Here is a 24,260-nt window from a genome sequence, read left to right as displayed (position 1 = left end):
TTAGTTTTGTGTCATGTCTGTGATCTGCTTTTTTTTCTACAAAATTAAACAACTGAATGAACATCCTCCAAGGCCGGTGATTCCATAATTTTTGCCAGGGGTTGTATAATCCATCCATTTTCTATATCAACTGACTCTAATTAAGGGCCATGTTGGCTCTGAGATATGTGCACAGTGAGCATTGGACCAGCCTTTTCTCTGTGACACAGCGATGTCCAGCTGTGCTTGTGGGGTGTGTGTCCTTTGATTTCACTTGATTTATTCAGCAATAACAATGTAAGTCCATTCGGCTGTTCCCTTTTTTTCCACTTGGGGTTTGTACAGCAGATCACAGACGGATCTACACATTGATTTGATGCAGATACGTCCTCCTCCATCGTCCTCCTGAGTTTTGGCTCTGATGGACATACGGCACACCTGGAAAGTATTCACAACACTTCACTTTTCCACATATTTGTGTTACAGCCTTATTCCAAAATGGAGTAAATTGATTTTTTTCTCTAAAAAATCCACTCACAACACCCCATAATGACAACATGAAAAAAAGATGTTTTTGAAATTCATGAAAATGTATTATTATTATTATTATTAATAATAATAAAAACCTAAGAAATCACATGTACATAAGTATTAACACCCTTTGCTCAATACTTTGTGCAGCCAAGAGCGCACTGGAGCAGATTTTCATCCAGGATGTTTCTGTACATTGCTGCATTCATCTTTCCCTCAATCCTGACTAGTCTCCTAGTTCCTGCTGCTGAAAAACATCTCCATAGCATGATGCTGCCACCACCATGCAACAGTGTAGGGACGGTGTCTGTTTCCTTCAAACATGATACCTGGCATTCACCAAAGAGTTCAATCTTTGTCTCATCAGACCACAGAATTTTGTTTCTCATGGTCTGAGAGTCCTTCAGGTGCCTTTTGGCAAACTCCAGGCTGGCTGCCTTGTGCCTTTTACTAAGGAGTGGCTTCTGTTTGGCCATTCTACCATACAGGCCTGATTGGTGGATTTCTGCAGAGATGGTTCTCCTCTCTCCGCATAGGGATGCTGGAGCTGTGACAGAGTGACCATCGGGTTCTTGGTCACCTCCCTGACTAAGGCCCTTCTCTCCTTCACTCAGTTTAGACGGGTGGCCAGCTTTAGGAAGAGTCCTGGTGGATCTGAACTTCTTCCATTTATGGCCACTGTGGTCATTGGGACCTTCAAAGCAACAGAAAGGTTTATGTACCCTTCCCTAGATTTGTACCTCAAGAGAATCCTGTCTCACAGGTCAACAGACAATTCCTTTGACTTCATGCTTGTTTTGTGCTTTGACATGCACTGTCAACTGGAGCACATGATGTCCACTTTTTAACAGAAATGATCTTGAATTCTGAGTTGTCTGTCCACAAGACATTTCCGTTGCGTTTGCTTCCTGTGAGGAGTCGTTTGACAAAGAGACAACCAATTGCTCATCATGCTGGCACACCAACACAAAGCATAATAAGAAGTAGACTTTCTGAGTTATGTGAGTGGCGCAAACTTGGTCATCTGATCCCATTGCAATGCATTAACAATACTACCTATAGGATCTATGGAAACCTGGTAAACTCTAGACTCTGACCAGTCAGAGCATGCAAGGAACTGGTTAAAACAGGATGCTGAGTGGCAAATATCACTTTTGTGCTGATGTTATGGTGGTGGAGCTGCTGAAATTCTTGGGGTGGATGTCACAGCCCCTTCAAAACAACACCCTGGAGCCACCTATGGTTCTGCTACTAAAATAACCCAAATATTGCCAATGTGTAAATATATATGTATTTTTGCAAAAGCCACATGATTCATGATTGCACTGCCCTGTTTTATTTATGCTTGTCTTATTGCATTTTTTAAAAATATTTTGTTTCCATTCTAATGTATAAACAGACATACTGTATTATGTGTTTTTTTTTTTTGGTATGTGCTCTAATGTGGCACCATGGCATCGTGGGGAAACAAGACTTCATTCTTTCTTTGCACTTTGTGTTGTTGAACTGACAATAAAGTCGTCTTGGAGCTTCACAGTTGAACTCTTTCTGTTACAGTATTTCTTTGCATGCATAATTTAATTTTTTTTTTTTAACTCTCCATCTGAAAATTTAAATACACTTGGTTGAACAGCGACATCTAGAGGATCAAACTGATACTGTTCCCTTTTAGTATGCGCAAATGCCATGTGTATGGTTATTATTATTATTATTATTATTATAAACATGTAAAAACTAATGGATACTGATTAAAACCAAATAAATTGCTGCAGACAATCCAAACATGGTGCTTTTACTTGTGCATGAGAGTAGTTGAACTGACTGCAGTTCATGAACTATGACACATGATGGCACTCTGGCACCTTCAAAGGACAAACATGTTTCTCTTCAGGAGAATTGTACAAGACAATCCTTTATTATTAAAAAAAATCAGATACAATGTACATTTGAGAATATTGTCTAGTTTTAGTTGTAATACCACACAGGCAAATCCCAGTTTCAGTGGAATCAAATTGATAAAGTGAAAATGGAGAAACTGATCAAAACTGATTAAATGAAATTGACCAAAGCCGCCATGAGGATTTTAATTAACTACTATTGTTCCAAAGGTTTGCTTGCTGTCTCACTGAGCTCTTGGAAAATAGGTTGCATGGATAGATCCATTAAGAAAGTTGCCCCAAACCTGATTATAGTGCTGTAGTTGCCACGTACACAGGCACGTACTTGAATTTCGACTGACTACTAATGGCAGACGCATGCTAAGGCTTCAAGCTCATCTTTCTATAATGAAGGCGTGTACTAACTTCACAGTTGCAGCCATCTGTATGCACACATCTGACATCCTCTCCACTGTGACTCCGGCTTTAGCTGCATTTCAATCAATGGATCATGGTCATGCTGGCGAAGGTGTGACCGCAGTAGTACATTTTGAGAAAATGTGCCTCGGGCTAAAAGGTAATTTGGTGTGAGAGTAAAGAATTAGACCTAGGAGATGTGGCTGGCATTAAAGTTAGATGTGATTAAAGCTGTGCCTATTGATTGAATCTCGCTTACACGGTACCGAGCCTCAGGATGTTCTGCAAAAATAGTGGAGTCGCTCCATTCAGTTTGGTGATTTTCCACTGTAACATTGCGAGATGATTCCATTTGCTGCACATTTGCAGAGAGACTCGGTCAAAAAAAGTGCATTGTCACAGCTTCTGGAAGGCGATTCTTTCAGAATTAGAGGATACCTAATTGATACAGGTTAGATAATGGCTTGGTTTAAATGAAAAGCTACAAGTCAAGTGGAACTTTCTCGTCTATTATTCAGTGGTGCTTAAAAGCTTTGAGAAAAGATAAGAGGCTCTTTAATCTGTATACAGGAGACATACTTCTTTCTGTGCCAGCCATCAGATCGCTACAGTACATTTGTCCACATGAGTGTAGGAACAATTTCAACCATGGGGCGAGGGCAACTCTGACCTGGTGCATTAAAAGCCATACATAACATGCCAATTAATCAGGACCACTCACTGTCACGTTTACAAAGAACTACTCCTTGGAATGGCACCAATAACCTGCCCCTTCAATTTCATTGTGTTGTATGTATATCCATGTATCTGGAGTGTGTTTTCTGCCAAAAATGATTGCAAATGAGCTGCTTCAAGGTTTTCCATCAGTCACAAATAGTAACTAACAAGCCATGCTGGGATGATGATGTCATGAACAGACACTGTGTCCCATCATAACTGACATATCACAGCTTCCTTTTATTTTTGGAAAAAGAAAGAACATAATTATTAATATTACCTCTTAATAATTAGGGAATAACCCTGTTGTGTCTGATGGGTTGCAGACCTTCATGCTGGTTATACAGTCACAAAGTATCCTTTAAAAAGGAGTTTTTAAAGGAACACGGATATTTGCGGCCGTATAACAGCATGAACATCCTGCAAATCATCAGACACAAGAGGGTTATTCCCATTCTAATTCAATTCCATTGTTTGCGCCACACCTTCAATCAGCACCTCCAAATCCGAGGCCATGGTTCTCAACCGGAAAAAGGTGCTTTGCCCTCTTCAGGTCAGTGGAGTGTCCTTGCCTCAAGTGGAGGAGTTTAAGTATCTCGGGGTCTTGTTCACGAGTGAGGGATGGATGAAGCGTGAAATCGATAGATGGATTGGTGCAGCATCTGCAGTGATGTGGTCGCTGTATCGGACCGTTGTGGTGAAGAGAGAGCTGAGTAGGGGGGCAAAGCTCTCGATTTACCGATCGATCTATGTTCCGATCCTCACCTATGGTCATGAGATTTGGCTCATGACCGAACGAACGAAATCGCGAGTACAAACGGCCGAGATGAGTTTCCTCCGCAGGGTGGCTGGGCGTTCCCTTAGAGAAAGGGTGAGGACCTCGGTCACTCGGGAGGAGCTCGGAGTCGAGCTGCTGCTCCTCCACGTCGAAAGGAACCAATTGAGTTGGCTCGGGCGTCTTTTCTGGATGCCCCCTGGACACCTCGCTGGATGAGCTGGGGGAGGTGTGTGTGGATCGGGAGGTTGGGCAGCTTTGCTTGAGCTGCTTTCCCCGTGACCCAATTCCGGATAAAGCAGAAGAAAATGGATGGATGGATGGATGGAGGCTAGGTCGGCGAGGCTTACCATGGAGCCGAGGCAGCGTTGCTCCAACAGCAGTCAGGCCGCAGAGTAATCCATCAAACGTGAAAATCCATCAAATTTGAAATGGTAATTCTGTATCAGAATCCACATCAGTACTTTTGTATGGTACCTTAAATTCACCCATTTAAGTGGCGGTGTCGGTATGCAACTTTCTCTCGCTCTCAGCTAAAAGCACTAACAGCTAGCAGCACTCAAAGCCGGTGTTCTGTCAAATTGTGTGTATCGTCGCATAAATCGACAGTTCCACATCCCGACAATCAGAATCCACATCAATACTTTCGTATGGTACCTTAAATTCACCCATTTAGGCGGCGGCGTCAGTACACGACTTTCTCTTGCTTTCACCTAACAGCGCTAACCGCTAGCAGAGCACGCAGCTGGTGTTCTGTCGAATTGTGCGTCTCGTTGCATAAATCAACACTTCTGCATCCTGCCAATATTGCGCATGCGCAGTTGCACGGAGGACAGGAATGACAGTCAACAGGAATGACATCTCGTCACAACACCAGTCAGGGCGCGGAGTAATACATTCAAATGTGAAACAATCAAATATTTTGCCACCGTTACCCCCATATTATATGGTCTGAAATCTCACACGCTTAACCAATCAGATTCATGGAAATTGGATTAGAATTAGAGATGGATCAAACTATATTTTTTTCAGCTCTGATATGATTTCAACAGAGAACTGCTGATACTGATACATATTCCAATACAAGACCTCTTGTTGAGCTTGTTAAACCTTATGTGTCTTCTGCCTTGCAGTCATAGAATGCGAGTTTGCTCCATGTTCCAGGGTTAAGAAGTCAGCAGGCTGTAAAGCCTTTAAATCTATTATGGTAAATCATAAAACCTATTTTTTCTTCTGTTTGCAATTAGGTATATTGATTTATCTTAGCTTAAAGCTGTACGGCTTTTCAAATTTCACAAAGCTGACAAAATTTAGTTTCTATCGAAATCCAAGCATTATGACATAGGCTTAGTTTTCTAACGTGTTGCCAAATTACAGCATATTTTTACAAACCTACAAGAATGAGAAACTATTTTTCTGGGGGGAATTCCATGGCAAATATTTTCTTTTCCTTCTTACGCCATGATGCAGATGAACGGCAGGAGGAAGCACAAGTGGACATGCATGAGTTTTAGAGGTTAACTGTGACCTCACACACTTATTTGTTCCATGTTCCTGGGGCATGGATGCTAACATCCATAAGCTATCTTGTAAGTCACTTTAGGGGTGTTATCTGGTTACAAAAACAATGGTTTTAGATTTAGAAGTGTTTATTTTTCACTTGATTTTACGAATAATGAGAGAAATATATGAGAAATATATTAGATTTATACAGAAATAAGCTGTTTTGGAGTGTTTTCTGCCATCTTGGTTTACTTTGTTCGAGTGAGCAGCCAGCTGATGTCACACTGCCTTTCTTAACTCCAATTGGCAGTTGCTGTGTCCTTCCCAGCATCCCCACACACTCCCCACATGATCTCTGATGTCGCTACCAAATGTAGGCCATGGTGTCTGAATGCTTCAATTTCTACCCATCAGGGGCTGAAATTCTAAACTGTTTCCATACAGCAATATCAAATTATGAATCCCTTATTAAAGTGCTAAGAAATCAAATCATAATTGTGTTAAAGAAAATTATTTTTATGACTTAATTCTTAAAAAACCCAGAGGCCGTACAGCTTTAACTATATTTGGTGTTTTTGTATTTATTTGTTCTTGACATTTAATATAAACTTTGTGGTGACAGAGTTTCAGTGTTTAAAAATAAAAACTGTGTATTAAAAATGATAACTCTGAGAGTCGGTATTCAGCTTCCCATATTGGTTTACAATGCAGGAAAAAGGCTTTGAGATTTGAAATTTTCTGGTTCAACACAAGTCACCCCCCCCCCCCCCCCCCCCCGTGCCCCTAAACTGAAGCTGGATCCACTCCTGGTGTTTCATGAACTGAAAGTGCTGCATGTCCCTCCACAGCCCCCTTGTGCTGAGTTATGCACAAACTCTCAGCACATGTTCACACACTTATAATTAATGAAAGACATTAATAAATAAAATCCTGCAATTTCAGACAGTTGCCGTTCTGATGATGCTTAAAGCAAACTGGTGAATAATTCTGCTGCACTGCGCCATTGGTGGCACACAGCGCATTTGTCCTGTGTGTGTGGACACACAAACACATACTGTACAAACACTGATGTTGGGCTTCTACTGTCAGATGCCACAAAAGTGTGACAGGGGTCGAAATAAAGACATTCAAAGTTTTACAGAATTTTTCATAAAATGTATTTCTGTCTAAATGTGAAAATGATGTCATCGTAAATGGCAGGCAGTAATGATCAGTAAAAAAATAAAGCGCTCAGTGTAAAAAAGCGAGGTATTGTGGTTCACCTGTTACGCACAAGGAGGCAAACTGTTAACTCATTAAATACACCCAATGTTTGCAATGATTGAGATTTTTTTGTAATTAAACCACTTTTTACAGAAAATGCTGCAGCCATGGTGCGTAAAGCCTTTGAAAATGGAATTCATAGTGTAGCACAAACTCATCGTTCTACTCATCAGCAAAGGACAGGAATCAGTTTTTGCCAGTAGCAGTATTAACATTTTTTTTTTTATAGTAACCACCGTGATGAATCACAAGCAAAGCAGGTTCACCACATCATATATTCATTTGTCTTTGTCTTATGTGACATGGTGAGGACTTGGACTGGTAAGTGAATTGGTCATGTCCTTCCAATATCTGATACGTGAATGTACCTGATACCAAAACTGGATTGAATTAGGTCCACATTTACTAATTATACTCCTCATAAGCCAATATATTGTGTTTTTACTGATCTGAGAGTTTCTTTCTTCAAAAGTTTACTTGTCACAGTATTTTCCTTGGCTACTATGGCAACTATCTAAAAAGTCTGTTTCTCAGCTGTGAGGTTTAGCATCAATTAGAAGCCAGATGAAGGATGTGCACACGTTTTTTTTTTTTGAAGATGAGGATGTTTATTTACAGTCAATAATTTATGTACAGTTAGTTACCCAGTTCTGGATCACTGTTTTGAAAGTCCTGCTATACGGAGCCATAATGCCACTGAATATCCTTTATTGTGGATTGTTGTATTCAGTATTTGGATGTTATCTAGCAGAAGAAGTCAGGATGGAGTAGCCCTTCTACTTAAAGTGTGAAGCCACATTATGTGTGGTGCAAATATTTGCCTGGAAATGGATCACTTTGCCCGGTTCTGGATCACGACACTCTGTGTCACTTTGGGGGCATTCCTGGCATCTGGCTGGAGCCCTTCTAATGCAGAATGATACACACTGTGCCCGAGAATGTGTTTTGAACACAAAATGATATAAATTATACTTATTAAATGAGAATTTACTTAGTTTCGAAAGGCACTGTTATACGTTTTTACGAGCAAAAAATGAAGTGTTTACTCAAATTGGGTGGCATTCCTTAATAAATGAAGATAAAATAAAATCTGTGGTAATAAACATTCTTGGATTTTGACATCTCCCCATAAGCTTTTAACTCAATGAAGTGGCTCAGGATAGCACAAGATGCCCCAGCTTGCTATCATTTCACACATTATATTGTTAGAGATGGAGAGCAAAGGAGGGGTTTAAATGTGTGGAGGTGAGATTTCTCCCGAATTAAAAAGTAAAAGCCTCCACATTCATTCCCATTCGTGATGTTGAGATGATCCCCAAAGTCCACATGGCTCACAACTACAGACACGAGGCTGCTGCTTCAGTGATCCACAACCGGCAAATTTTCGTGTCAGAGATAAATGTGTGCAGCAATTAAACAGCAAGACATAACACACTGACATTTTCTGCCCAAGTACGTAAGTATTTTCCCACTCTAAAACCAATGACACTGAATGGCTAACTCACCTTTGCTACTTAATAGAGATCGTCACTTTCACACTTGCAGGAATGAGTGAGTCAGAAAAGGCGTGCACACCACGGAGACCGGATGTTTTGATTTCTCTGCTGATCACAAAGATGGCTGGATCCGGCCGAGCTTGTGGTTGTTTGTAGACAAAACATCAGTCTTTCCATTGGTACCAAATATTAGCTTATTCGCGCTGATTACGAGAAACGGCGGCGCAAATACTACAGCAGTGATCCGGAACTGGCAGCGATCCGGAACTGAGCAAGTGACTGTACAGTTCAGGAGCCGTGCTGGATAACAGACTGACAGACTAAACTGCGATTAACTGCAGAAAAGAACTGATGAAAAGCATTGGTGATATGAAAATCAGTCATGAACCAATAAAAGGCGGAAACCACGGATTGATAATAATAATATATAATATAATAATTTATTAATTTATATAGCGCCAAATCACGACAAATCGCCTTAAGGCGCTTCACAAACTTCATTTAAAAGCAGAATAAAATGAATTAAGATTAAAACACAATAAAAAATGTAACCATAAAAAGGTAAAAGAAATAATTAAAAGGAATAAAAAAAGACACACAATCATATAAAATACAAATGATAATAGGGAGAACAAATGTGTCTTCAGCCTGGCTATAAAAGTCTCCACAGAATCCGACTGTTGTATCAGCACAGGCAGATCATTCCACAGAGCTGGGGTGCGGTGATAAAAAGCTCTGTAACCCGCTGACTTTTTCTTCACCCTTGGGACACACAATAGTCCTGCACCCTGTGAACGCAGAGCCCTAGCTGGCACATAGGACTCAACCAGGCCGGCCAGATAGGAGGGTGCCAGTCCATGAACAATTTTATAGGCCAATAGTAATACTTTAAAATCCGATTTCAGAGAGACCGGAAGCCAGTGAAGGGATGCCAGAACCTGCGCAATATGGTCAAACCTTCTGCTTTGTGTCAGAAGTCTGGCAGCAGCATTTTGAACCAGTTTTTGATGCTGGACTGTGGTAAACCAGAAAACAAGGCATTACAGTAGTCCAATCTGGAAGAAACAAAAGCATGAATCAGAGTCTCAGCATCAGCCATAGACAAGATGGGACGAATCTTTGCTATATTTCTTAGATGGAAGAAAGCAGTCCTTGTAATATCCCTAAGGTGGAGGTCAAAAGACAACGTAGGATCAAAAATTACCCCAAGGTTCCTCACTTTGTCAGTATGATGTATAACACATGAACCTAGGCTAAGCGCCAGCTGATCAAATTGATGCCGATGTCTTGCTGGACCAAGAACCATCATTTCAAAAGTAGAAAGTTGCTAGACATCCAACTTCTCACTGCTGCGGGACAGTCCTGTAAAGATTTTATGTGGACAGGATTTCCAGCAGCTATCGGCATATACAACTGAGTGTCATCAGCATAGCAATGAAAAGCAACCCCCAAACGCCACAAAATGTTCCCAAGGGGTTGCCATATACAGGGAAAAAAACAGGGGACCCAGATATAGTGTAATGTGTGTTACAACTGGTGTGCAAAAAAAAACCCCCCAAAAAAAACAGAAAGAGGAGGTGAAGTGACAAGTCCACCAACACGAAAACACTGACGAAGTGACCAGTGACCAGGAGCTAGGGTGGCACTCAAGTGAAGGCCATACATCAGAAACAGGGACAACAAACCTGAAACACCACAACAGAAAGCAGATGTAACTAATTAATTGAACTGAAACATACAATGTAGCAATAAATGTATGATTCAGTTCAATTAAATATTTAACTTTTTGTGTGCATGTGGAGGTGCAAACATGCGTGCCTTGCCAACAAGAACGTCCCAGGCTCACAGCCCTTCATGTCGCATTCTGTTTGTACGTTGGAGTTGTGTCAGGAAGAGCATCTGGTGTAAAACATGTGCCAAACCAAAATTCGGATTCATATCTTTTGTTGCAACCTCAGTCAAAGTGTGAGAAGCCAAAAACAAAGATACATGAAAACATGTTCATTTATATGGAAATTATGCTTGAATATATGCACACCATGATGCTTTTGATTTATTTATCCATTTTGAACATTTGTGTTAAAAATATGATTCTAAGCTTTGACCCGATCAAGTAAAGTTAATTGTTGGTTATTATTACTTTGTATAATTATTATTATCACCAGAAATACTCACTGATTAGAATGCAAAATTCAAACGACTGGAAATACTGGCATTACTGTCATTTATTTGCAAGTTGAAGAAATGAAAACATCTTAGATCAAAATACATGCAAGATCAGTGTCAGTGATATGGTATAATTTAAATATGTATTTATTGTCTTTCAGAGATCACCATCATTATCATGTTGGTCACTATGCAACAAAGCCCAGTTCTGCAAACACCATGGTCACCATGTAGTCTACTCGCTTGAAATTCTCTCCTTCAGGGAGATAAATTCTACATTGTTTCCAGACAGCACAAATTTAGATCATTTTGGTAATATCATCTTATGAAGCCCTCATTTAAATGCTAAGAAATAAAATTATATTGGTGCCAAAGAAATTTTTATGACTTAAATCTTAAAAACCTAGAGGCCGTACAGCTTTAATGAAGGTCTTCACAGTGCATTAGCTTCAACCCAATACTACTAGTTATTGTCAGAGTAAAATTAATTTGGCTGGACAGTGGACAATATCAGTCAGAAGGAACCACTAGTTTTATTTTCTCCTTCTCTTTACCATTATGACATTTTAAAATGACAATGAAGTCTAAACAATGAGAAAGAAAAGTATCCATATAAATACTCATATTTAATACCTTTGAAGGAACCACTTTATGTTCAATATTTTAAAAAACAATAAACAAACAAATAAATAAATGAATAAAATGTGCATATGACAGTTTAAGTAGTGGTTCAATATGTTAAAAACAACAAACAAAAAATAAAATGTTCATATACCAGTTTAAGTATAGGATAAACATTAATGTCTAATGACAAACTACATTTCTAGCTGGGGTTGAAATAGTTGGTTTCAGTATAGATTCCCTCACTACTTGGGCATTTGTCGTTGTTCAAATTCTTTGGAAAAAAAGTACAGTATTTGATGTACGTATTAAACACTCATGGTTTAACTTTCTCCCTTGATGGACCTAAATGTTTCTGACATTTTACACTGTTGTACTATTCAGCTTGAAGTCTAAATGACTGTAGCATTCCTATTAAACTTTTATAAAATTGTTAAGAAAGTTTTTAAAAATTTATTAAGTTTTCTGTTGTTACCACCATTAACTCAATGTTGCTGCATTCAGCCACACTGTCCCTATGCTCAGTCATTTATCAGACTGTGACCCTGATAAATACGAGGTCTGTTAGAAAAGTATCCGACCTTTTTATTTTTTCAAAAACTATATGGATTTGAATCATGTGCGCTTGCATCAGACAAGCTTGAACCTTCATGCGCATGCGTGAGTTTTTTCACGCCTGTCGGTTGTGTCATTCGCCTGTGGGCAGGCTTTGTGGGAGGAGTGGTCCAGCCCCCTCGGTGGATTTTCATTCTCAGCAAACAGCTGAGCTACTCCATGAAATTTTTTCAGAAATGGTGTCAGACAGCCAGGTGGAAACCATTTGGAAAATTCAGATGGCCTTTGGTGAAGATTCTATTAGCATCACACGGATTAAGGACCATTACAACCGTATTAAAAACAGCCCACAGCGGCAGAAGGCGCGGCCATCGACAGGCTTGAACGATCAGATCATTTCCAAAGTGAAGGTTCTGTTGGTCCAGGACGTTGTGTGACTAGCAGAGAAGTTTCAGAAGAGGTTGGGATCAGCACTTTATCGGCACATTCCACTGTTAAAGGAGATTTTGCAATGAAAGACGTGCGGAGGGATTCGCACATCGGGACGGAGCCGCAATGGCGCTGGACAAAAACACCTCCATGTTGGAAACCATTCGTAAGATTCAGACGGCTTTCGGTGGCTTTTCAGTCGAGTGAGTGTCCGAGAAATTGTGTAACAGCTGGGCATGTTCCAACTTGTCCTGTGAGACTTCCAACATGGACTTGCTTTTGTTCTCCGCCATTGCGGCTCCGTCCTGACGCGCGAATCCCTCCGCACATCTTTCATTACAAAATCTCCTTTAACAGTGGAATATGCTGATAAAGTGCTGATCCCGATCTCTTCTGAAACTTCTCTGCTAGTCACACGACGTCCTGGACCAACAGAACCTTCACTTTGGAAATGATCTGGTCATTCAAGCCAGTCGATGGCCGCACCTTCTGCCGCTGTGGGCCGTTTTAATACGGTTGTAATGGTCCTTAATCCGTGTGATGCTAATAGAATCTTCACTGAACGCCATCTGAATTTTCCAAATGGTTTCCACCTGGCTGTCTGACACCGTTTCTGAAAACCTTTCATGGAACAAAGCGGCAGTAGCTCAGCTGTTTGCTGAGAATGAAAATCCGCAGAGGGGGCTGGACCACTCCTCCCACAAAGCCTGCCCACAGGTGAATGACGCAACCGACAGGCGTGAAAAAACTCACGCATGCGCACGAAGGTTCAAGCTTGTCTGATGCAAGTGCACATGATTCAAATCCATATAGTTTTTGAAAAAAATAAAAAGGTTGGATACTTTTCTAACAGACCTTGTATATACTAGCTGAGTTACCCGTTCTACGCACAGATAATAGAGATGAATTTTAGCCATTTCATTGTATATTTCATGCCACTTTAGTTAAGGTGTAGTAAGTTGCATTGCATTGTGTGTATGTTGTCATCATTAATTTTCATAGAGCAATTTGTGACATGCATGATGCTCTAGTGAATGATGATAAAGCATGTCATATCACTGCAACGCTCTGAGATATATCCGTCCCTCCCTTCTCCGCCTCCACCTTCCGTTAACCGCATTCATCTGGTTCTATGGTCAGAACACTTAATAAAACTTTTTTTCTTTTACTTTACATATTTTGTTATGCACAGGTAAAATATACATGTCTGTTTGTTAATAAAAAATATTTATTACAATAAAAAGGACGTTAAAGTGCAACTTCACTTTCTCCCCGAACGACATGAACAGGAAGCGATCGCAGCACGCAGCAGCTCCCATTGAAAATAATAGAGAGACAACCTGAGCGTCTGACATTTTACATAACACGAACGCAGTAACAACGTCTAAAAACCCAGTTAATATATCTAGTAGAGTTTTAGGCACAATATACAAAGAGTTTTATGTTGCGATGTTAATGATGTTGTCCGTGTGCAACAGTGCAAGTGCAGTCTGATCAGATCATCTCAGTGCAGTTCTCAATGTTAATGACAGTGCGCCTTTTTTGTTTGGATCCGGAAGTTGAAAATCACATGATGCGTTACGTCACACTTAACAACCGGATAATGTTGTTAGTGTCTCTGCAGATGTTTCCCCGTCATATTACATTTTATCCATTTAGCACTTGGGGTTTTACGACCTAATGCCCCTTGCTTCTTGGGAGACATAGGCTACATTTACATGCTGTTAATATTCGGGATAAGGTCAATATTCCGGTTTCTGAATCATTAGGAATAACCCGTTTACATGCATAAGCAGACAGAGTTACTCCTGTATACATGGTCATTGGTGTCATTTGGAATATCCCCATTTAAACAGCGATGCACGTCTTCCACCAGTGCTTGATTTGGGTCTGGCATTCGTGCAAATCCTGCTTCGCGTAACTTTTCAGCCACTCTTATAAATGTCGCTATCTCAGTACTTTCTACCATCAATAAAAGACATTATATTCATGTCTTTCACAATACTAATGAAGGACTCAGGTTTCCTCCTCGCTCCAAAAGTGTGGCGCTGTGCTGCTGCGTCTGGATTTCCCCATACTTGTTTACCTCTGCTTCTGTGGTGTCCGGTGGGTTGCGCGCGCCACATACAAGTAGTTGCCGTAACTCAAAAGACCAAGATTCCTTGCAGATAGGACATGCGCAGAACACAAAATATGTTCCTTTCTATGGGGATCTTGCGATGCGCGTTTATATGACCTGATATTCGGGTTAGAAAAGGAGTAACCCAGGGGTCATATTCGGGTTTTTAAAAAAACCGGAATATGAGCATATTTGGGGTTTTGCGGGTGTTTACATGGCCGTGCGCAACCAGGTTATTGCTAATATTGCGGTATGAAAGGGTTATTGGCTGCATGTAAACGTAGTCATAGACAGTCGACACTACGTCGTAAGTAAAGTGTGATGTTTGCTACCTGACCTGAGTACCACATGAACTGTGAAAATAAGGGCTACAGTGAGCAGGTTGTGATCTAATATATAAGGCTGACGGTGTGTGTGTGTGTGTGTGTGTGTGTGTGGTTCGCGCATGTACGATTTTCAACCTAAGGGTCCCATTGACATCCCGCTTGGTGCCCCCAGTCAACATAGTAAGTTTGGTGTCGATTGCTTAATTATTGTGGCTGTGCATAGCGAACACACACACACACACACACCCACGGTCAGCTTTATATATTAAACTGACACATTGGTCTTTGAAATATATGTGACAGTTTATTTGACAAAATGATCATTGTGCAAAACTGGCCACTGTGCATAATGATATCTAAGCTTGTAACGTTACCACTAATTCTACACAAATTAAAATATTTACATAAACAAAACTGTGGCAGCAGCTTAGAAATCAGTTGGCATGGTGGGTTATTACATTTCATTTTAAATAATTACAAATTAATTAATTTTTGACGACCATATTACATTAAAATGTGTGTACTTTGTAAATAAGAAATGCCTCCCAAAATTTTCTGACAACATCCATCCGTTTAAAAAAAATGTGAGTTCCCATGCCTGTATTTATCCTAACAGTGTGATGAAGTCATCTTATTGTGAGTACAGACACCGTGAGGGGAAAAAGGTATTCCGATTATTAGGGGAAAAGCTGTTGAAAAGGTTTGAGGCAGCACTCCAAACTGAAGCCACCTTTTGCTTTCATGTTAGCAGCTGTCCAAACCCAAAATGGCCAATTACCATCATTTCTCTGCTGCCGGTGGTAATGAGAGCGAGCAAGAGAGAGAGGAAGAGAGAGAGAGTGAGGGAGAGAAAGAGACAGAGAGAGAAGAGAGAGAGAGAGAAGATGATATAGGGCAGTATATATAAGCCACAAGATAAAAACCGTATTTCCACGGCAACAAAATCAGACAGCAATCCACCATGACAGAAGGTGAATACATCATCTGCAAAGGAAATAGATTCAATCAGATGGGTCCTTCTGCTGTGTGAATATACACAGAGATTGTTTTTGTGGTAATAACAAATGTAACTGCAACAAAGGCCGGTCTTTTCACATTGATTATGCAGTGAAAATAGCGTATACAGAAGCGTGGCTTGTGTGCGATCGCTCCACATTTGAGTGTGCAGCCTGCACGGGCGCTTATTATTGTGAAGTGAGATGAAGACGGCCTTCTCCCCCTGAGACGCTTCCACTGATCTGTGTCTCAGTGTCTCAGTCTGATCTTTGCTCTAAACGCTGTTAGCGCATGAAAGATGGCACGCACAGCGCTCCTATTGGGGAATACATAATATTCACTTGGAAACAATGAGATCTCTTTATGACACTTCATCTCACTCAGAAGCTATCAGTTCAAGTCAATCAAAGGCCGAATGATGAATGCTTAAAATTGGACTTTTATTATTTATATCTTGCACGGTATGAGCTACTTTTTTTTTTAGCCATTTTCCCCCTTTGTTTTCACGACTGGCACCCATCTTTCACTTCTCTTCTTTTCCTCATGCTAATCCATCATTGGGGTTCACCATCTCCCGTTTGCAGCGGGAGAGATCTCTGATCCGTGCCGTCATCCTCCTGACCATTCTTTCTCTAGCTCTGTTCTTGCATCATGTATCTGTGATTACTGCAGTATCGGCTCCTTTAAACTCTTCTTTCTTTTCATGTCCTTCATGATCGCTGCCTCTTGTGTGGATGTGTTGGGTTTTTGGTTTTCTCTGCTTGTGATCGTATGAAGCTAAAGTATGATGGGCATCATCTCTGATCCACATGCTTCATTGCAGTCGATCTTACACTTCTTGGCATTGTTTTAACTTTTATGTAGGTTATTGCTACCTGGGTTCTTTATGTAAAATTCTGCCCCTTGCCAAAAACCCAAACCATGTGTATCCCAATTTTGAGTGTTAATTGAAGGTCATGGTTAGAAACCAGGCCTGGGACCCTCACAGACAGTGTCCATCGTGTGAAAGGCCACTAAAATGAGTCATACAACCATTTATACCCTGTGGGTGTTAACATTGGTGTGGTTTAGTCTCACATTTCTAATGTTACTGGCTCGCACCAACAGGGGGAGCTCTCCCTATGTCTGAGACTTGAACACATGATAAGTAAAACTTAACTTATATTTCTCAAAACTTCCAAACAAATAACACAAATAGTTGATCAGCTAACATGAAATAAAGAATTAGCACAGATATTATCTAACATGTACATGGATTTATACAGGCCATAGACTGGCATCCTGCTCATTGTGTAGTACCCTATCTCACCCCCTACCTGCCCTAGTAGACAGGTATAGAGAATTACATATATTTTTATAATGCTTTTTTATTAATATTATTGTTTTGTAAATTACAATGGGTTATACTCTAAAATGTATGGATTTCTGTAAGTCTATATAGATATTTCTTGCAACCTGCATCTGCCACAATTTCCATGCAATGACATTTTGGATTTTCTTAACAGTGCTTGATATAGATTGTGCCCTACAGTCCAACACCGTGACAATACAGAACACATGTATTCGGTGCTGAGCTCATCTCTCTTTGCTGCTGAGGAAATTCTGGTTTGTTTATTTTGCTCTGCTCAGTAATATGCTTAAATTCAAAGGGTGAACCTGTCTGGGCACAGGGGGAGCCAAGAACTCCGGCTGTGGACCAATTGTTTTTTTCTATGAAAGATATTTGTTGTACAATCATTTTACCCCAGAAGAGAAACATTAAAGAAATCCTTTAAAGCAAGACATTATGCCCCTGAATGTATGTAAATTCGTGACAACTAATTGCATATTTGACTTAACGACTGAACTGTCTCAACTAATTCATCAAAGTGATAAACTGAAAATAAGTGCATTATATGTAGTACTTGTATTCATCCATCCTGTCTGTCTGTGAGTACCTATGCAGATTTTATGCCATTCTTGATGAACCACTGCTCATGCAGCCTTAATTGAAGCATCACAATATTTGCGAGACACAAGTTCCCATCGGATCTAAAGGAATACTTTGTCAGAAATAAGGCCTTACCATATTACTAGCCACAAACAATATTTATCCCATTATTCAGACTTTATTATCCACCAAAGAGATGTGCAACATAGAAAAAACTAAACATCTGTTTGACTTTTAATCTCAATAACTTGATCCCTGTATCTCACTGTATCCCACGGAGTCTTTTGTTTTAAGTTAGTCAGAGGCTACAAGTTTATATTCACAGTAATTAAATATTAAATTTAAAGAATCACAAATTCCTGCTTTGCCCTTGGATACAATAAAACAACCATTCACTGGTCAACAAACTTGCCAGTAATATGCTGCTATTGGATATAAATTTGACACAATGTAAAAATCACAGTGGGATACATATAATTTACTTTATGATTATATCAAGTAAAAGAGAAATGGAAAACTGATAAAAAAAAAAAAATCTGTTTGGGAGATGGTTTCTGACATACAGAGATGTGCAACATAAAAAACAACAGCAACTTATCATTTACTCATATGACAATTTCTTTCAAAACGGTCGACAATTACATTTGTTTTCTGGATCAGGTTTTGTTGTATTTATATAATTTTGCATTTTATATTCTGCAGATTGTACATGTTTGGGGGTTTTATCGAACCTTTCCTTCCTTAACATCAGTTTGCTAATGTTAGGTCAGGAAAATGATAGCTTGATCTTGCTAACATCAGTTAATTAAAAGATAAATTAAGGAAAAGTTCAAAAGTACTTAAGGTCAGCTTTTATCCATAGACATTTGACACAGTCTAGTAATTCAGAACATCTGGAGGTAGTGATCGCCGAACATTATGTATATAGAGCTTTTATGGCATCAGATACAAAACCAAGCACACAAAGGCAAAAACAAAACATGGAATTCAAAAGTGTATAAAGTGCAGACATACCACAATGAACTAAAGAACACAAGATGAAGACATAAATGACTAGAAACACAGGGATATGGAGAGTGGACAGGTCACAAGGACGATGACTCCACAAATCACAGACATGGACAGGGGACAGACTACCGACTCGGACAGGGAACAGACCACCAGGATGACACCCAATTTTACAATTTTCAATTTATTTCCTTTATATAGCGCCAAATCACAACAGAGTTGCCTCAGGGTGCTTCACACAGGTAAGGTCTAACCTTACCAACCCCCAGAGCAACAGTGGTAAGGAAAAATTCCCTCTAAGGAAGAAACCTCAAGCAGACCACACTCAAAGGGGTGACCCTCTGCTTGGGCCATGCTACAAACATAAATTACAGAAACAATTCACAGAACAATTCACGGACGAATATACAAGAATTGCTGTTGGTGCACAGGACAGAAGAATCGCCAACACGAATACAACTCCCATCTCTGGATGGAGCTGCACCTTAAACAGAGAGAAAAAACAGAATCAGGCATCAGAAAGACAAAAAATACTGTATAATTTGTCAGCATTAATCAACAAGAAAAACAGAAGAAATACTAAGGTGATCGCCGGCCACTAGCCCTAAACTTCACTAAAAGACCCAGAATTTAGGTAAAGTTGAGGTCGCAGCCCGCTCCAATTACTAATAACATGAATTAAAAGAGTAAAAAGCATAAAACAAAACTATACCAGTATGCTAGCCATATGAAAGGGAAAAGAAGTGTGTCTTAAGTCTGGACTTGAATGTCTCCACAGAATCTGATTATTTTATTGATGCAGGGAGATCATTACACAGAACAGGGGCACGATAAGAGAAAGCTCTGTGACCCGCAGACTTCTTATTCACCCTAGGGACACAAAGTAGTCCTGCACCCAGAGAATGTAAAGCCCGGGCCGGTACGTAAGGTTTAATTAGGTCAGCTAGGTAGGGAGGTGCCAGTCCATGAATAATTTTATAGGTTAGTAGCAGAACCTTAAAATCTGATCTCACTGGGACAGGAAGCCAGTAAAGAGATGCAAAAATGGGTGTAATGTGGTCGAACCAATTGGAGAGCCCTAATGCTAGACTGCGGTAAACCACAAAGTAGAACATTGCAGTAGTCCAATCTAGAAGAGATGAACGCATGGATCAGGGTCTCAGCATCAGGCATAGACAGGATGGGACAAATCTTCGCTATATTTCGCAGGTGGAAGAAAGCAGTCCTCGTAATATTTCTAATATGGAGGCCAAAGGCTGACTACAAACAGGATGCAGACAGAAGACAATGACAATAAACACACAAACATAGACAAAGGACTGACCAAGGACAAAGACAGGGGACAGGACACTGACAATACTAACATCCGGACACAGACATGAACAGAGAGCAAACCACAGCATCCTGCTTGTTTTAATATTTTGTTTTGATTTTGTTAGTATGGCCAAAGAAAATGGTCACCCCACTGAGTCTGGTGTGCTTCAGGTTTCTTCCTGTAAAAAACCTTAGGGAGTTTTTCCTTCCCACTGTTGCCAGTGTGTTTGCTCAGGGTGTGGGCAATGTTTAAATCTTATTTGTATGTAACACCCTGGGCCAACTTATGTTGTGATATGGCACTGCAAAAATAAATTGAACTGAACTGAAGGTAAGAATGTCCCAGGAACAAAGTATGTCTTGAAGGCAACATATGTTGCTCTAAAATATCAATTTGCCTTTCTGCGTTATCCCTCAGGGGTCTGTGGATTTACAGAGTCCTAATCAATGGTGTTTTATGTTTCTGGATTGCTGAGGTTTCATGTTGCCATGACAGAGATATAAATTATCTTTGCCATGGGCACTGACACAACCCCAAACCATAAGAAACACTGACTTTTGGTCTTGTTGCTGAGAACAGTCCAGATGGTCCTGTTTGGTGTGGAGCACACAGCGTTCATTAATTAAAAAAAAAAAAAAAAACTGGAATAACCGTCCGTCTGACTACAGTATATATATTTTCACCGTGTGATGGCCCAAACAAGGTGCCTCTGAGCCCAAAGATGTCAATACTGCTTCTGGACACGGTTGACATGAGGATATATATATATATATATATATATATTTGCACAGCAAAGTTTTAAGTGGCATTTCTGAATATAACACTACATTGTAAAAGAATTCACAAAGTAATCACTTGCCCATATAGTTACAGTGCATCTGGAAAGTATTCAAAGCACTTCACCTTTTCCACATTTTGTGATGTCACAGCCTTATTCCAAAATGGATGAATTAAATTTTTTCTCGTCAAATTTCTGCACATCGTACCCCATAATGACAATGTGAAAGCATGTTTTTTTTTATTTTGCCAAATGTATTAAAAATAAAAAACTAAGAAATCACATGTACAGAAATATTCACAACCTTTGCCATGAAGCTCAAAATTGAGCTCAGGTCTATTCTGTTTCCACTGATCATCCTTGACATGTTTCAATAGCTTAACAGGAGTCCACCTGGGGTAAATTCAGTTGACTGGACTTGATTTGGAAAGGCACACACCTGTCTACATATAAGGTCCAACATTTGACAGTGCATGTCAGAGCACAAACCAATTATGAAGTTAAAGGAATTGTCTGTAGACCTCAGAGACAGGATTGTCTGGAGGCACAAATCTAGGGAAGGGTACAGAAACATGGGGGCGTTAATGAACGGACATGGATAAGCCAAAAAGTAACAATTTAATGTTGTGAAGCGCACAACGAAGTACAGACAATAACAATATTGCGGAATGTCAATCATAAGGTAGCGTGTGGCAGGCTCGAAGATAGAAGACGTCTGTGATAGAAGAGCCGGAACCCACACAGCTTCCACCACCAACGGATCTGAAGAACACCGGAGCCGCCAAGCCCTGCGCCCCAGGTGGCCACTGTCTTCAGCAGTCAGACCCGGTACTGCTGGCAGAGAACAGAACAGTTTGATGAGTGTGAGTACGCACACTCAGTAATCCCACAGTCTGTGTTCAGTAAGGAGGAGCACCTCCACCTCCAATCACACACTCGTGCAGCTCCTGAGACAACCACTTATCTGGGTGGGGTGGGAGGCGAAGCCGTCGCAGTCCACACCAAACGCCCACACAGCAGACAAGGAATCCGTCACAGGAAAACGGCTGCAAAAGATCAGACTATTGTTCGGTTTAGATTCAGCAGAGAAAATTACCTGTATGGTAGATGATTTCTCGGCGAGGAGGTGGAGTTGCAGTCCGGCCTTTATGGTGATGGTGATGGGTTGAATGAGTGACAGCTGGTGCTGATGAAGAGCGACAGCTGTCACTCCCAGTGGCTCCGGCGCCCTCTCGGGCTTGGAGCCCGCACTCCAAGCAGGGCGCCATCTGGTGGTGGTGGGCCAGCAGTACCTCCTCTTCAGCGGCCCACACAACATTCTCATGTCGTTTCCACAAGGCACCCACTACTCATGAAGAAAAAATGACACTTAGATACCACATGGTGGCACAGTAATAGCTACATTTACCTTTTGGCCAATTGCGCCTGAAGTGTAACACATAGAATCTAATTTTTTTTGACATCTATATTATTTTTAGTGCCCGGCAGTTACCAACATTGGACACACCCACTTTTGCCTTGAACATTTTTCTGCCATTTTTAATAGTTTGGATAAGTGCTTTATCGCAACTCCTCCTTCAATTTTAGCCCAATTATCACAAAATGTGGCATGGACATTGTTTGTTTGAACCGAGCCACACAGAAGTTTTCACATGGATTTGCCAGCTTTTTTTTTTTTTTTTTACTGTTTTACAACACTTCGTGAGTAAATTTGAGAGGTTGTGGCTCATATCAATAAATCTGTTGTAGCTCATAAATGAATTACTCTTTTGAAATCAAAATTAGTGGGCATACACCTCATTATTCATGGGTTTATTATTTGGTGGGACCAAGGCTTTAGTCATTAACGGCTCCATATAGTTGGTGTTCTCAAGGTCTACTGTGGTGTTACAGCACCCCCATGAGGAAATTTTTTTTCAATTTCAATTTATATAGCACCAAATCACAAAAGATTTGCCTCAAGGCGCATTACACAAGTAAGATCTAACCTTACCAACCCCCAGCAGCAGTGGTAAGGAAAAACTCCCTCTGAGGAAGAAACCTCAAGCAGACCAGACTCAAAAGGATGACCCTCTGCTTGGGCCATGCTACAGACATAAATTACAGAACAATTCACAAATGAATATACAGGAAATGCTGTTGGTGCACAGGACAGGAAGGTCTCCAGCAAATAAATACCATACCATACCCATCTCTAGATGGCGCTGCACCTTAAACAGAGAGAAAAAAAAAACAGAATCAGGCATCAGAAACAAGAAATACAGTATAATTTGCCAGCATTAAACAACAAGAAAAACAGGAAATACTAAGGTGATCGCCGGCCACTAGCCCTAAGCTTCACTAAAAGACCCAGAATTTAGGTAAAGTTGAGGCCGCGGCATGCTCCGTTTCCTAATAAAATGAATTAAAAGAGTAAAAGCATAGAACTATACTATGCCAGTATGCTAGCCATACAAAAGGGAAAATAAGTGCGTCTTAAGTCTTAACTTGAAAGTCTCCACAGAATCTGACTGTTTTATTGGCGTAGGGTGATCATTCCACAGAACAGGGGCACAATAAGAAAAGCTCTATGACCTGCAGACTTCTTTTCACAAAGTAGTCCTGCACCCTGGGAACGCAAAACCTGGGCTGGTACGTAAGGTTTAATTAGGTCAGCTAGGTAGAGAGGTGCCAGTCCGTGACCAACTTTATAGGTTAGTAGCAGAACCTTAAAATCTGATCTCACTGGGACAGGAAGCCAGTGAAGGGATGCCAAAATAGAACCGAACCATGGGTTCCTGGACAGTCGCCTCTGCACTTCTTCTTGCTGGGTTTATTTCTTCCACAGCTTTACAGTCATTTTGACACCGTGAACCAACTTTTAACTTTGTGTTCATCCGTTATTGTCTTCAAAATTGCTCTTTTACATGCTTAGTAGAGAAGTTTGAATCTTTGACTGGACTGGGTTGCTTGACGCTAGGACATTTCGCTTCAGGCCAGTCTAGTAACCGCACTCTTTTACTACGAAGTCACGCTGTTGTAACATGTGCAGAATGTGGCTTGGCATTGTCTTGCTGAAATAGCAGGGACGTCCCTGAAAAAGACGTTGCTTGCTGGATGGCAGCATGTGTTGCTCCAAAACCTTGTACCTTTCAGCATTGATGCCATCACAGATGTGTAATTTGCCCATGTCATGGGCACGAACACACCCCCATACCATCACAGATGCTGGCTTTTTAACTTTGCACTGGTAACAATCTGGATGTTCTTTTTTCCTCTTTTGTCCAGAGGACACGACATCCATGATTTCCAAAAACTATTTGAAATGTGAACTCATCAGACCACAGCACACTTTTCCACTTTGCATCTGTCCATTTCAAATGAGCTCGGGTCCAGAGAAGACGGTGGCGTTTCTGGATGTGTTGATGTATGGCTTTCGCTTTGCATGGTAGAGTTTTAACTTGCACTTGTACAGTAGAT

General features: G+C 40.5%; 1 long non-coding RNA gene across 1 annotated transcript; it reads right to left on the bottom strand.

Moving 5' to 3' along the window:
• Window positions 1–1,185: 1,185 nt before the first annotated feature.
• On the bottom strand, window positions 1,186–22,660 carry LOC117520598. Its single transcript, XR_004563699.1, has 3 exons — window positions 22,650–22,660; window positions 21,241–21,244; window positions 1,186–1,331 (listed from the first exon to the last, which is right to left on the bottom strand). It is a non-coding gene; the product is annotated as an uncharacterized LOC117520598 (long non-coding RNA).
• Between the last annotated feature and the right edge of the window lie 1,600 nt (window positions 22,661–24,260).

This window comes from Thalassophryne amazonica, chromosome 11 (assembly GCF_902500255.1).
Source record: "Thalassophryne amazonica chromosome 11, fThaAma1.1, whole genome shotgun sequence".
Taxonomy (NCBI): Eukaryota; Metazoa; Chordata; class Actinopteri; order Batrachoidiformes; family Batrachoididae; genus Thalassophryne; species Thalassophryne amazonica.
The sequence above is the reverse complement of the archived record's forward strand: the minus strand, read 5'-3'. Positions and strand labels throughout refer to the sequence as shown.